Below are 13,985 nucleotides of genomic sequence, written 5' to 3'. Positions count from 1 at the left end.
TCCGAAGCAGTCCGCTGCTCGCCTGGCAACTCTGCAATCCAATCTGTCTGGTCTCCCGTCTTACTGCTAACTCCAATCAGGTCAGCGTTTGACAGAAGTGGAAACTTGGAAAACCTGGTTTCTCTTATCATCTCAAAGGTAGATTTATTCTATGACTTTGGACAAGTCATTCAACCATTCTGATCTCTGTTCTTTTAAAACATAAGTAGCCAGCATGGCTTGTCAGCACATAGCAAACCATGCTTCCAGGGACAGCATTCAGTAAATTATGAAAACCCTCGGGAAGGGTTAGTTTATACAAAGCAAGCAAATTCCAACCTTGGAGAGGTTAATCCCTTCATAAAATAGCATAAAAATACTGAGGCACTATGTTTCAAGAGGATGGAATCCAACGCTAGCTTGATTGTTCTGCCCTAAACCTCAGCCAATGTCATAAGCCAAAAAAACCTTAATAATTAAACGCATTTGGATAACACAGTGGCAGAAGCAACTTCCTAAACACTGGAAATTACATCTGCCCCCAATGGTCTTATTCTGTTTGCATGATGGCATGAAAACTAGCAGGGCAAAACTGTTTTGTAAGGTAATTGACCTGTATGCCAATATATCACCCTCAGTATTTTTCATTTTCTGAGGAGCGATAGAAAAGATCAGTGCTCTGCCCCCATTTGGGGGGACATTAGCAGGACTGAACATCTCAATAAATCTTATTTACTGGGAGAGGCTTTGGATAAGAGCAATGATCACTTCAGCCGACGCAGTTACAGTTTGGTTGCAGTGAGTAGACAGGCTGATTGTTTCTATCTTATCTGATTCCTACATCATTGTAGAGTTGGCTTCTGCTGGGACACTGGCCTCTCTGCTCTGGGGCTGTTGGGTCACAGAAGCCCACGACTCCCACCCATCTCCCTTAGAAGGAACATCTAGGCAGCTCTACTCTTTCCTGGGCGAGAAATGACAGAGACCGTCTGAGGCCCCACATTCGGAACGAGCATGGTCTCTGTTCCATAGCGCACGCATCTACACATTCTGGCACTCAGCTTTCATGACTCAGCCGGCTTTGCTGCGCAAGGAGACATCCGCAAGGTCACCCCATTTGCTGTTATCAATCCGGGATGAGCGTGTTGTGTTTAAGCAAAGTGCAAGGCTGTTTTACAAGCTGAACATTCCCTTCCCACCCAGAATGGCCAGTTAATATACCAGGGCTAAATATTTGGAAAATTGTTCTACCATATGGGTGCAGCAAATGTAGAACAGAAAAAGCAGAAAGATCTATGCCCGGGTAGATAGTGGTCTCAAATTCACTCATTATTCATACGAATGGAAGAAACACAGGGACCAGAAGCAGGTCAATGGAGTCCATAGAGGCCATTCCTTTCCAGTGTGTTTTTTTGGTTTTGGTTTTGTTTTTTCCTGGGGCAGCATCTAATTGCTTCTGTGCTGCTTACAGTTGGGCCTGGAATTCTGCTCTGTTCCAAATATGTGCTATTCTCAGAAGAAAAAGAAAAGTTCCTGGTATCTGTTCTGCATTTAGATGGTTGTGCTTCAAATCCTACTCAGCGTGCGGGCAGACATGGTTCTGACCAGAGGTGAGCTACACAGAAGTCTCATGCTACTTCCCAAGGGCTCCTTTCCACTCAGAGAGGCGAAGAGCTACTTTGAACGCCAGGTTTGTTTATCATTTTCCATGGGAGGTGTATGACTGGGAAGTGGTAGGGTGGTCAGGTGGGGCAGATATTTTTTAAAAAGAAAACATGCTCCCTGCTTCTGAGGAAAATAGAAGGGTAGAAAATGGCCCAGGCATTACCTCCTTTCCAATCATTGAAATCTTTCCTCATTTTTCTTTCTTTTCCTTTCTTTCTTCTTTCCTTCTTTCCTTCCTTCTTCCCTCCCTCCCTCCTTTCCTTCTCTCTCTCTCCCTCTCCCCTCTCTCCCCCTTTCCCTCTCCTTCCTTCCTTTTTTCTTTCCTTTCTCTTGTTTGTTTTTCAATATCCAGAGCCTACTCGAATAAATGCACCTTATCTGGGAAGTTTTATTTTCCCCTGGTCCTTCTTGTTCTGAGGAGATTTCCAGTTTCTTCAGAATAGTTCTTGGCCCTCACTTGCAGATTCCTTCAGGAGTCTGGGAAGCTAACCATCACAGTACCCCAACTTCTTGACACCAAACCCCTCAGTGCCCAGGGCCAGCCAAGTCAGCAGCTGCTACAACTGAGAAAACTGGAAGAATAAAACTTGTATTCCCCCTCAAGGAACTTACAGCCTTGCCATGAAGGCAATATCTATTCAGATCAAACAATTAATTAAAACCACATGACAATATGTTAAGAGTTATGTGAAGATGTGAAGTCATTCATTAAAACCTAGTGCGAGGCAAAGGCCAGGTTGTAAAGTTCTACAGCCAGCCAGTGGTGCCTAGGAAACGTGGGCTCTCCTCCTTGCTACACTTCAGATTTTCATACTAATTAATTATTCCCCAAAAGGTGGGTAAGAGCCACACATTCTTTGCGGAGCAAATAGAATTACTACCATTCTGGGGTCCATCATTTTCTTTCTTTATTTATTAGGATCCCTTGGAGGCTTCATATCCTGGTATTATCACACAAAAGGATCTTTCCTCTTTTATTTTAATTTCAATCCATCAAGTAATGAAATGATGCATTTGGGCTGGAATTCTCTCCTTCTTGGGACTGAACATTAATCATCCAATGAGCTCGTCTGTTCTTCCTCAAAGCAAGGTTGGGTCCATCTAAAGCACTAGTCTCACACATGAGAGCTAGACAGCTTTTGACCACCATGGGCTGCCTGCAAAACAGAACGGAGTTTTCAAAGAGTGCTATTCATTAGCTCCCAAATCCTATAGTACGTCTGCCTTGGGTTTATTAGTTCAGTGAAATTTTGATGGATTTTAAAATATATATAAATAACTGTAGTAAAAAGCCTGTGTAGATTTCACCCACACATGAACTGAAGAAACTAACAGGCACAAGTGCTATGAATACAAACACACCCAACTGGCTTTGTTTGGTGGGATGATGATTTCACTCTTGGAAGCCTTGCTACCCTTGGATATGCTTCCTTTCTTTTTCTTCTAATGTAATAATTTCATATTTAAAAAGGTAAGACAGAATGGTGTCTCATTGACTTATGCCTCTAGAAATACCTACCAAGAGGAAAGCAGCTTAGGGTAGAAATAAAACATAAAATCTTGAGTCAAGGTAAAGTGAAAGGATTTATGAATTCTCCAAAGAATTTTAACCCAATAACCTTGATCACGCGACAAACGCCAAGCATATATATCTGTGGACACCAGAATCTCAGAGAGTCATGACAAAAAAAAGCAAGACTGGGAAAAGAAACTTAAAAGTAATGAGAAGAAATGCGGAGGAAGAATGAAGAACAGAGAAAGCAAGAGAGTGAGAAATAAGACAGTTCTGCCAATGTAATGAGTTAACAGTTTCCTAGATTCGGGCTGTATTACCCATGCCTTGGATTTGGAGGAAGAATGTGTTGTATGAATGATAGTAACTTCCCAGATCTCATGGCCCATTCAGAATTAAACTTATTTCTAACTTGTTAGCACTGGCAGAATCTTAGAGACGTTCTAGCTCAACCTCCACATTTTACAGATGAAGAAATTATGACTCCGAGAAGTAAACTGGTTTTATAAAAATTAGAAGATCTGGGCCTAAATTTCAGAATCTATGTCCTCACCCGAGCTTATGTCCACTAAACTTCTTTCTTGACTTTTGGTGGACTCTGATGGGACGCCCATCATTTTGTATGCCCTCCTCTTCATCCTGCACTCCACCCCACCCCAACACACACACACACATGCTTCACACACTTGTACCTCTGTGAATGCTTGTGAAATATGAGTTCTTCATCAGTTAGGATGGGTTGGCAAGGAGTCTATGTTGACCACCCAATACTTGCAAACTGAATGCACAAGCCCTAGGCCAGTGACAGCATGGAGCTAGGGACAGCTATTCCACACGCCTGAATAGAACCAGCTATTCCATACACCTGAATGGAACCTTTGAGAAACTCCTGATGGAATTTCCCAGGTTTCTTCTCCCTGACTCCACCAAATCATTGCACAACACGAACCCAGCTGTGTGAGTCTGCCCTGTGGAGGAGCAAGAATCTGTGGGGCTGGTGGCACTCCCCCCAGGGATTCATTTAAGGTAGTCCCGCTGTTGTCACCCCTGACTGGGAAATAGCCATTTGTTCTGCTAGAATTTTTGGAGTCAGTGGGCTTCTTCCATGACACATAACATATATATAAACACTTCGATTCAAACATGTCACCCTCTGGGCACTACCACCCCCACACACATAAACCTCCGCCCTCTGTTCCATTCATGTTACACATGTTCCACCCATTGTTTCCACCCTTAGCTTAAAGACAAAGCCCACTAACTTACTGTAAAAGGCCAAAGTGAAACAGTAAAAAAAAAGAAAAGAAAACCTTCATTCTAACTTTTTTTTTAAGGGGGCTTATGCTGTGATGTGCTTTCCTTCACAGGAACACGCTGTCACTGATAAGCCATCAGAGGAACTTGAGTTTTGAGATGCTGTCCTAGATAAGGATGGATTCAGGCGATTGAAATTGGGTGGGTAGGATACGGGAACCAGGGGATATGGTGTCTATCCTTAGAATATTTAATGACAGAAGAGCAAACGTTCAGGCCAAGAATTATAAAGACATTCATGGCTGTTATATAGAAGAGGAAACTTCAACTTAAGACAAACTTCAACTTAAGAAGAACCTTCTCATGAAATAGACTAACTACGACACTCTATTATTTCAATGAAGGTTGGATGACCATACTCCTGGGAGGAACTCTTCAGAGAAAGACTGGAGAAAGACCCCGAAGCCCTCCCAGCTCTCCACACCTGTGGCGATAGAAACCCCTCTGATGGTTGGTTGAGAACACACAAACATTATATGGCTTTGGAAAGGATCAAATGAACTGAATGAATGACATAGGGACTGAAAATGGATTCATTAGCAAAATGTTCCCACCGTGGGGTGACTACAGCTCACAGAGTACACCGACGCTAATAAAACCTTCAAAGACCTTCTACAATGAGTAGATCAGAATATTTTATAAGTAGCACACCAAAAAATGGATTTCATTCCACAGTGCCTGCGCATACTTGAAAGTTTATTCCCTGGGGAAAAAGCAACTTTTAACCTAAAATTGGGGAAACAATAGTCCCTACATCATACAGGGTATGTAATTTCAACGCGGCAACGTGTAAAACTTGCTGAGCACACTGCCTAACACAATTAGCAATCATCGAATGCTAACTATGTATCTTATTTACAATCCGTATTGATTTTCTCAATAAGCCATTTCTTACTAGGTCTGGTAGGTAGCGAACACCCACTAGAACAGAGGTGTACTTCATGAACACTCCATCACATTGCAGAGCCTGTAGGACTGAAGAGAGTATCATGCAGATATCCCAGGCTCATGCCTACAGCTTGGTGGTATCAGTGTCTCTTGGCCTGCCCTAGCGGGGATAGACTCAGAAGGAAGTCTCAAAGCAAGGACTCACAAGGCACTATTTTTCTAAGAAATAAAACCTGATGAAGGTAGAATAAAGAGGGCAAATAGAAAGAACTGGGTCAAGAGAGACTGGGTATACAGATTTTTTTGTGTGTCACTGATTTAGTGGGTTAGTGTTCCCTTGTATCATGTGGTGTTTTCCAGCTGGCTCAAAGAAGTAGAGAAATTAGGGCCAAACATTTGGTGAGTTTCCTAATGAAAGACATTAAACAATAGCTGCTTTGGCTTTTTGTAAGCAAAGATGTGTTAGTTGAACTCCAAAAAGAGATGCCAGTCTTATTCCATTCCTTATTCATGGACCTAAAAAGCCAGACTAAGGTGAGCACCCCCAAAGTTCCCATGTGACTGCTCTTTCAGTTCACCAGAACAAAAACAGCAATACACACGGAGAGAGACTCTTAAATAGTGACTTCTGAAAAACGAGCAATAGATACTTTCTACCAACAAAACAGAGGCATACATTGCCCAGAGGCAGATGGGTAAATGTCCCTAGCTCCTATTCACAACAAAAGACCAAAAACTGGAAAGCTTAGATGCTTATAGGGCTCTACTCAACTCACACTCATTGGATGACACAATTCAATGGGGGATAAACGCACTTAACTGACCATCTAGCCAAGGTTTCCATTCCAGGGACCAGCCTTGCAGTGACCACCTGTGTGTCCTTGGCTAAAATCAGCGCAAAGAAAACCGACAAGATGAGGTTCCAAAGCCCAGATGTTTCTGGACATTAATTTTGATGAAGTGTCTGGGACACCCCGATGAGTTGTTCCTAGACACAAAAGAGTTAAAATGCTCTCTGGCCACCTCCACTTCGCAGGCCATGAATTCCACTTCACCCAGAACGAAAAGGAAAAAAAAGAAAGAAAATGACGTGCCCACAGCACCTACAATAATGAGTCCTCTTTTAGCATAAATGATCCAAACTAAAACCACAGAGCAGATGGCAACCCTTTAGTGGAATATCCTCTGACTAGGATATTGGCAGTGCCTTGGAGTCTCAGCATTTTGATGTAATGATAAAATGGGGTGTAGAGTAGGCAGAGTTCTCACATGGCCCCCCAAGATTCCTGCCCCCCAGATGTATATGTCCTGTATAATTCCCTTCCCTTGAGTGTAGGCAGGACCTGTGAATATGATGGAATAATTGCTCCGTTAATTAGCCTACACTCCATAAGATTCCACTGTAAGACTGGAGAGTCTTCTCCTGCTTGGAAGAAGCCCATGGCCCCTGGTGAGAAGGCCATGCAGCTGGGATCTAAGGGTGGCTTCTAGTCACTGACAACAACCCCAGCCAACAGCAAGCAAGGAAATTGGACCTCATTTCCTATAACCACGGGTAAATGAATTCTGCCAACAACATGAATGAGTTTGGAAAAGGACTCTGAGGTCCAGAGAGACCACACCCTGTTGATGCTTTGATTCCAGCCTAGTGATACCCTGAGCAGAAAACTCAGTCAAACTATACCTGGACTCCTGACTCACAGAGACTGTGCGATAATAAACATATGTCACTTTAAAGCCACTAAGTGTGTGGCAATTTATTACACAGCAATGAAAAACTAACAGAGCCCCAGCTGAGTGGCTGTATGTCCTGATTTACCAACTGTGTGACCTCGAGCAGGTGACACGAGTCTGTGAGCCTCCACTGTGTCATCTCTAAAATGTGAATGATGAACATACCTGCTCAATTGTTCTCATATGTTTGAAGCGAGGATGAAAAGAGATTATTATTTAAGGAAGGTGTTATTTTGAAAATTGTGTGGCACTAATCAAGTAATTGGTAAGAGTCACCCCAAATCTTGGAGGTCTGTGGAAATTCCAAGGTCAATATGGGCTAAAGACAGGACCATAAACTCTGGCTGTAGCCTTTCAAACCAGGGTGGGCTTATCGGAGCTCCTGTTCCCACGACCTCTCTCCAAGGCACCAGCCAGAGGAAGCTTGGGCTCCTCCAGGAGAAGGTGTAAATATGGGCAAACTTTCTTTCATGGAAACTGGCAGAGCCTCACCCTACAAGCGATCTACTTCTCTCTGCTGTGTACATCTGCTGTGCCAAGTGCTAGGTAGGCACTGCGGACCAGGAAGCAACAAAGCCAACTTTCCCTTTGTAAGCCAGGAAGACACAGCTAAGAGATGAGCAGTTACAAACAGTGTGAAATACTGTACTAGACGGTTGGCAGGTAGTTGAGTGACAGATAATGGGACAGATAGTGGAGGAGCACCTTCTCGTGTCACGTCATGGGGACGTGCGGGAAGGTGTCTCAGAGGAAGGCAGGCTTGAGTTGATTAGTACAGAACAGTTGGGGGGAATTAAACTGAGGAGATGGACAGGAGATGGAGGAAGAAACATTTTATGGGAAATAGTTGGGTTAAAACACAGAAGCTTAAAAACATGACCGTTTTAGGGACAAGCACATTAGTGCCATCTGGCTTGATGAAACAAAACACAAAGGTACATGACAAAATTACAGAATTGAGAGTCAAGGAAAGACCAGACCCTGAAAGATCTTATATGCTTTACTGAAGAGTTTGCTATGTATTGTGAAGGTGACAAGAAGTCCTGATGGTTTTTAAAGAGATTGGCATATTATTAACCTTGGGCAGCGGTATGGATTATGGATTGGGAAGAGGACAGAATCCACCTTGACCGTAATTTGAACAATTTAGGTAAGAAAAGATAAAGACAACATCAGCACAGACGAAAAGAAGAATGAACTTCAGAGCTGGCAAAGAAGGTAGTAAAAGCAGGATTCAATTGGCCGGGGTGAATCTAGAAGAAAGACGGCAGGGTTTCCAGCCTGAGCAACTGGGTAAGTGCAAGATTAACGAGTACTCCAGCTTTCACCCTTCTAGAAGGGAGAGAACTTGGGTGAAGGACTTGAAGGGTTTCCCAAAACTTGTCAGGAAGTAGGAGGAAGAGATTATTAATACAGCCAGCCATTCAATTTACGTCCTAGATCCACCGAGGTAAAACATTGCCGAGAGATTTTTTTTCCTCACTAAGAAAAGAGTGGTTTGGGCAACAAAAGTCCTTTCTGGGACTGGAGCAAAGCAGTAGTTCTTACTCAGATGTGTCCCCTTTTGCCTTGAGTGGCTGGGAGTATCGATATTCAATAAGCACATCACAGGTCAGTTTCCTAACGGATGTGTCCCCCATCATGTTACCCGCTAACTGTAAGGATCTAGAAAGCAGAATGAAGCACTTATTGACTGGTTGGCTTCTTGGCTTAGGAGTTTAAGATAACCCTGGTGTAGGCCGGCACATATGCACAATTTTTAAAGGAATCATAAAGCGTCTCAGATAACAGAAGAAATTTTCATCTTCAGAAGTTACTCCTGCAGTAAAGGAGGTGAGTGCGGGGAGTACTCAGGATTGTCAACATGTTTTAAAATTCAGTTTGTAGAATCACGTCATGCAAAATGATGTTTTCAATTACTCCTGCTTTTAAATTGAATTTTGCCCGAAAATAAATACACCATACCACTTTCAGTGCGAACACCCTGTAAAAGGCACTGAGAATGTGGAATCGATTTTTAGATTGTGCACATGACCTTGTACGTATTTGCCAAATCACACGACTCCTTTTAAAACAAATCTCAAGGCGGTCACCTGCTGGGGAGCATTGCTTTGTTTTATTATCGAACTTGCTCCAACCCACCAGCGCGAACCCAGATCCGCCTTTCTCAGTATTCATGGTTGTGGCTTGTATATTTATTGGTCCCCATGCGTAGTTTTTACGGAATATGTTGTCTTTCTTCTGCCTGTTGGATTGGGCCCATCTCTATTTCTTTACTAAATGTTCCCAAAGCACAATAAATACGGTCTTATCATTATGTCTAATGTCATTATGTCTTATCATTATGTCAGCTAGCCCTGTTTATTATTATTCAAGCACTAAGCAGACTGAATAACTGCAAAAAGGAGGGGTTTTTTTAAATTATAACTTTCTTCTTGACCTAGAAATGGATGGTCACATCGCCTTCATTTTTCTTTTCCTTTCTTCTCCATTATAATGGAGGGAGGGGGACACAGTGACAAAGTCTTTTTGGATTGGGAATAGTCGAGCTCAAGTTCCTGTTAGAGGGGGTGGGCTCCGCTTGGAGAGAGGTCTACAAGCTGGGTCGATGCCAGAGATAGGAGCAGGACAGCGGGGTAGAATGGGAGCTGAGAGGTGACCCTACAGCACCCACCCTTCCGTGGGTCAGCGTCAGCCCAAAGAGCAAGGGTGAACACGGCAGCAGGAGCAGCTGGGTTAGTGCCTGGGAGGGTCAGATCCAAGATAGAATCAGACTCGAGGAAATGGTTAACCACAACAAGCGTTACTGCAGAGCAAAGAGCACTATCTATTGCAGCTCACCCTTTGACGTGGTTCCCACATCATTGTGGCCGGTGGAGGTGGGGAACCATGCAACCAAGAGTGAGTAGGACTCTATTTTTACATAGCAGGTGAGGAAACACAGGCTATGGCCTCTTACAGAAGCCTGTGAGTGAGGTTTCTCACTTTCTTATCATCCTATTTTCATTCAACTCAAGCCAGCCAGCAGATGCTTGCCCCCGAAATCGCTACCTGATTTTATTTTCAGTTTGGGAGTCTACATTAGCTATTTCATTCCCTAACTCACCACCAAAGTTTTGACTAGGAGACTTATTTATTCAGCAAACAGCTGAAAGACTTTGGGGTGGGATGGGGAGAGGTGAGAAAGAAGAATGCAATTAATCAACGGATGTTCCATCTATAAGACACATAAATGGTTTAACTGTTCCCCACCTAAACGTACTACAATGTATGATCGTTCACGCTCCCTCTTCCTGAGAGTCCAAAAATATAAGAATCGGCCATATATCCTAGTATGTTTTCTAGGATTCAGTAATTTCTCTTTGCAAACGTTTTTGTCTTGGGCGGTTTTTCACAGCTTTGGAAAATGTGCACACTCTGGCTTCAGATGGCGTGGGCTTACCTCTGTGGACCTTTTCTCCAAGATATAGACAAGAGGAGGCCATGCTGGAAAGCTCAGCTTACATAACCTCATTTGACAAATATGATACATGCCCCAAAACTTGACATTTCGCAATACAAACTTTTTATGGAGCAGCTTTATGTTTTAAACACAACACAGCATTCAAAGAATGTGTGATCTACCAAGCACCTCCCCAAGTCCCAAGGGTTTAGTTAAAAAAATACATGGGGGAGAAATAAAGCTCCTTCACAGAATGGCACCAAGTCCACTGCTCCCTCTTTGATGCTCTCCTCTACCCTCCTGTGTTGTCCGGGTGGCCAGGCTAATGTCCTTGACGATTCACTCCCAGGGACTGGCGGAAAACCCCTCCTTTGATGTGAGAAGGAATGCATTGAAAGTTCTCTCTGGGGCCGAATAATCATTATCTCAGATGAGATAATGAATGAGAAAATGCTCTGTAAACCATAATGTCCTAAATGTTAGAGATTGCTTTATTACTAGTAGTAATTTATTTATTAGTATTGTTCCTACTATTAATAAAATGAGTCACCAAGCTTCCTGTTCCAGTTCCAATTTAGGCTACAACGGTGCAGAAAGCTATGGTGTGAGAGGCTATGAGAAAAACAGACTGCTCTAGACTCTCGGAAGAGTCGCCATGTTTACAAGAGCCCATCAGGACCCTAACTCACGTTAAAAGTAATTTTCCATTCTTAAATGGTTCTCCTGTATCAGTGATAACACACCCATGAATTCCTGTTGGGAAAAGACATTTCTTTCTGAGATGTCCAGGAGAGATCCTCTCTTCCTATCGAAAAGGCTTCAAGTCCTGGCTGCCTGCCCCCACCACCCGAGGCTGGTTCTCAGACCCCTCCCCTTAAAGTTTCCCGACCATCTCACAAATTGGAATCACCCAAAAAGAATTAAAAGAAAAAAAAAAAAGATATGATTCAAGCGAAAATCTGAGTAAGCAAACGGCTTTGGCACCACGAGACATGGAAAGTTGAGTCTGAAGCCAGAGGTGGTTACTCGACTTTGCCCATAATTCTACACAGACAGTTACACGCAGTGAACTTGGGGGGCTCAGATGAGAGCAATGAGAAACTCTTTCAAATTTTCACTTTTGAGTATTTTTCAATAAGTAAGTCTATTTAAGCTCCAATGGAGCAGACAGCCAAGTACGTCCTCAACCAGGACTTTAAAAAGAAAGAAATAAAAAGAATAATTTATAACGATCAAAGATAAAGTAAAATATTAGTCTGGAAGAAATACAATTTCAGGTTTAGAAGTTGGTTTTATAAGGGAGATAATCTTCCCCTATGTTTTTCCAGGCCTATAAATGCAATTTTTATTTCATTTTTACCCCAGCCCTTGGGTTGCTACAAAGATCGAACATGGGGAAGACTATTTCATTTCTTTTCCAGGGGGGCACTTGGCAATAACATTTTGCAGACCCACCTTGTACTGTTTACGAGGATAACTTGGAAACGCCCTGCTAGCGGCAGCCTGTGAGGGGATCTAATCTTTTCTTTTACAGTCTAGCAAACACTTTCTTGGGGCAGTCTCTGCCTTTGGTCATTGTCTGCCATTGTGTGTCTTATGCTCATTATCAACAATTAACACAAGAACAGATAAGATCTTGGCTGTTTCAGCCTTAGGGAAAGACTGATTTTTTTTTTTAATGCCAATTAGAATATAAAACTTGATACCAAACCCGTCACATTAAAGTCACAGGCAGTTCTGAAATATGTTCAATATAAGCAACAACTCTGGTTTACAACATTCTGCTCAAATCTCTCCTCTGCACTTCAGAGGGTCCAATCAGGGCCTATTCCAGAGCAACAGAAAAAAGAGATATGCCACCCCCGTGTGCAGTTTCACCTGCAGCAGGAGAACCAACTCAGAAGAAATTTTTTAAAAATAGCAAATGTTGGGCCACATTTTTGTATTCCTCTTGGTAACAGCTTATTGAGTTCCATGGTAAACATCTATAATCATGCAATTTAATGATCTACCTTATCGATTAAAAGAATATAACTGAGAAAAAATGGCACTGCTTACCAACCTCTAAGCATAACTGACAAATAGACACCAAGAGACAGGGAGCTAATCTTTTATCCTAAATTAGATTGCCAGCGATACTGAGAAGCTGGTCCAATTCTACTTCACCCACAGGACAGAGTGCTTATAATGCCCAAACTATTTCCACAAATATCCACCAAGGAACTTGTGCCATTACAGGAAACACAGGCACAACACAAAAAGTCACCTTTCTCATTTAATCTGCTAATAACACATTTTTCAGGGAACCTCAGGACAGCAGAGATTTACTCGGACAACGAGGTAAACGTACAATAATGATTATTTCCAAGTAAGGCCCTGGTGATGAAAGTGGGTTTGATTTTTATTTAATGTAAGTTGAGTGCTTCCAAATCAGCCAGACCTCAGTTGAAGACCAGGCTCTGGCACTAACTAGGTGTGTGACTTTGGACAAGTGACCTAACCTCTATAAGCCACTTTCTTTATCTGTAAAAATGAAGACAATTCTGGTATCTATCTCATAGTCTTATTGTTACGATTAAATGAGTTAATAGATAAAAAGCATTTAAAGCAGTGTCAGGGACACAGTACCCACGCAACAAATGCTAACCATCATTAATTGTTACATCCCCAGACCTTTCTCCTGCTGTGTTCTGATTTTCTGCAGCCATGATTAGCTTTCGTTATCACTTAAAGGAGGCAGTATGTGCATTTCTGAGAAAAAGGTCACCTCAGGAACAAATAGAACAACACTGATCGAGGATCAGGAAACCCACTCATTTACTTTGGAGACAGAGTTCCATTTTTCTAGAGCTCTAAAGGGAGCTGGAGAAAGCAGAGCACAATGTTTTCATTTCCTACGTTCATTTCTGGCCCTCTAATGTGTCTGTGAACAGATTCCAATGATATATTTCCCAACAGGGAAAGCGGCTTCTTAAACCAGAGCATTGCAAAAAAAAAAAAAAAAAAAAAAATTTCTAGAGCCCTACAATGCTCCCCTTCACCCACTACCTGCCACCAAATAAACATAGCTGGTCTCTCACCTCTGCTGAAAATGGAAGGTATGCAGTCAGCCTCTGTGTATGTTCTGCTTCCTTGGAAGGGCCTTTCTAGGAACAGAGACAGGCTGAGTCTTTTTTGCTTGATAGAGAACCATACTGCCAACAGATTTTGGGACCAATGCTTCCAACTGAGAATGGTTAACCAAACTGTCAAGGGAGGATTCTAGAAGGAATACCGGAGGCACATTCCGAGCATGGGCTTTTGAGGCCAACAGATCTGGCTTTAAATCTTAAACCATGCTGCCATTTATTAGCTTTCTGATCCAGGGCAAATTAGTTCACTTATTCTCCCCCGTTTCTCCATTGAGGTGGACTATTCATCCCAGTTTGCCTGGGGCAGTTCTAGAGTATC

General features: G+C 42.6%; 1 long non-coding RNA gene across 3 annotated transcripts in view; it reads right to left on the bottom strand.

The window, feature by feature from the left end:
* LOC141567871 (uncharacterized) overlaps positions 1-13,985 on the bottom strand; it is a 207,329-nt gene that overhangs the window by 48,832 nt on the left and 144,512 nt on the right. Inside the window, exon 3 of one of the 3 annotated variants that reach the window (XR_012490809.1) lies at positions 2,592-2,801. The exons of the other annotated variants lie outside the window; for them this stretch is intronic. This is a non-coding gene — a long non-coding RNA (uncharacterized LOC141567871). Of the gene's footprint in view, positions 1-2,591; positions 2,802-13,985 lie in introns of those variants that run through there. 3 annotated transcript variants of the gene reach the window in all.

Source organism: Rhinolophus sinicus, linkage group LG12 (assembly GCF_036562045.2).
Source record: "Rhinolophus sinicus isolate RSC01 linkage group LG12, ASM3656204v1, whole genome shotgun sequence".
In the NCBI taxonomy this organism is placed as follows: Eukaryota; Metazoa; Chordata; class Mammalia; order Chiroptera; family Rhinolophidae; genus Rhinolophus; species Rhinolophus sinicus.
The sequence above is the reverse complement of the archived record's forward strand: the minus strand, read 5'-3'. Positions and strand labels throughout refer to the sequence as shown.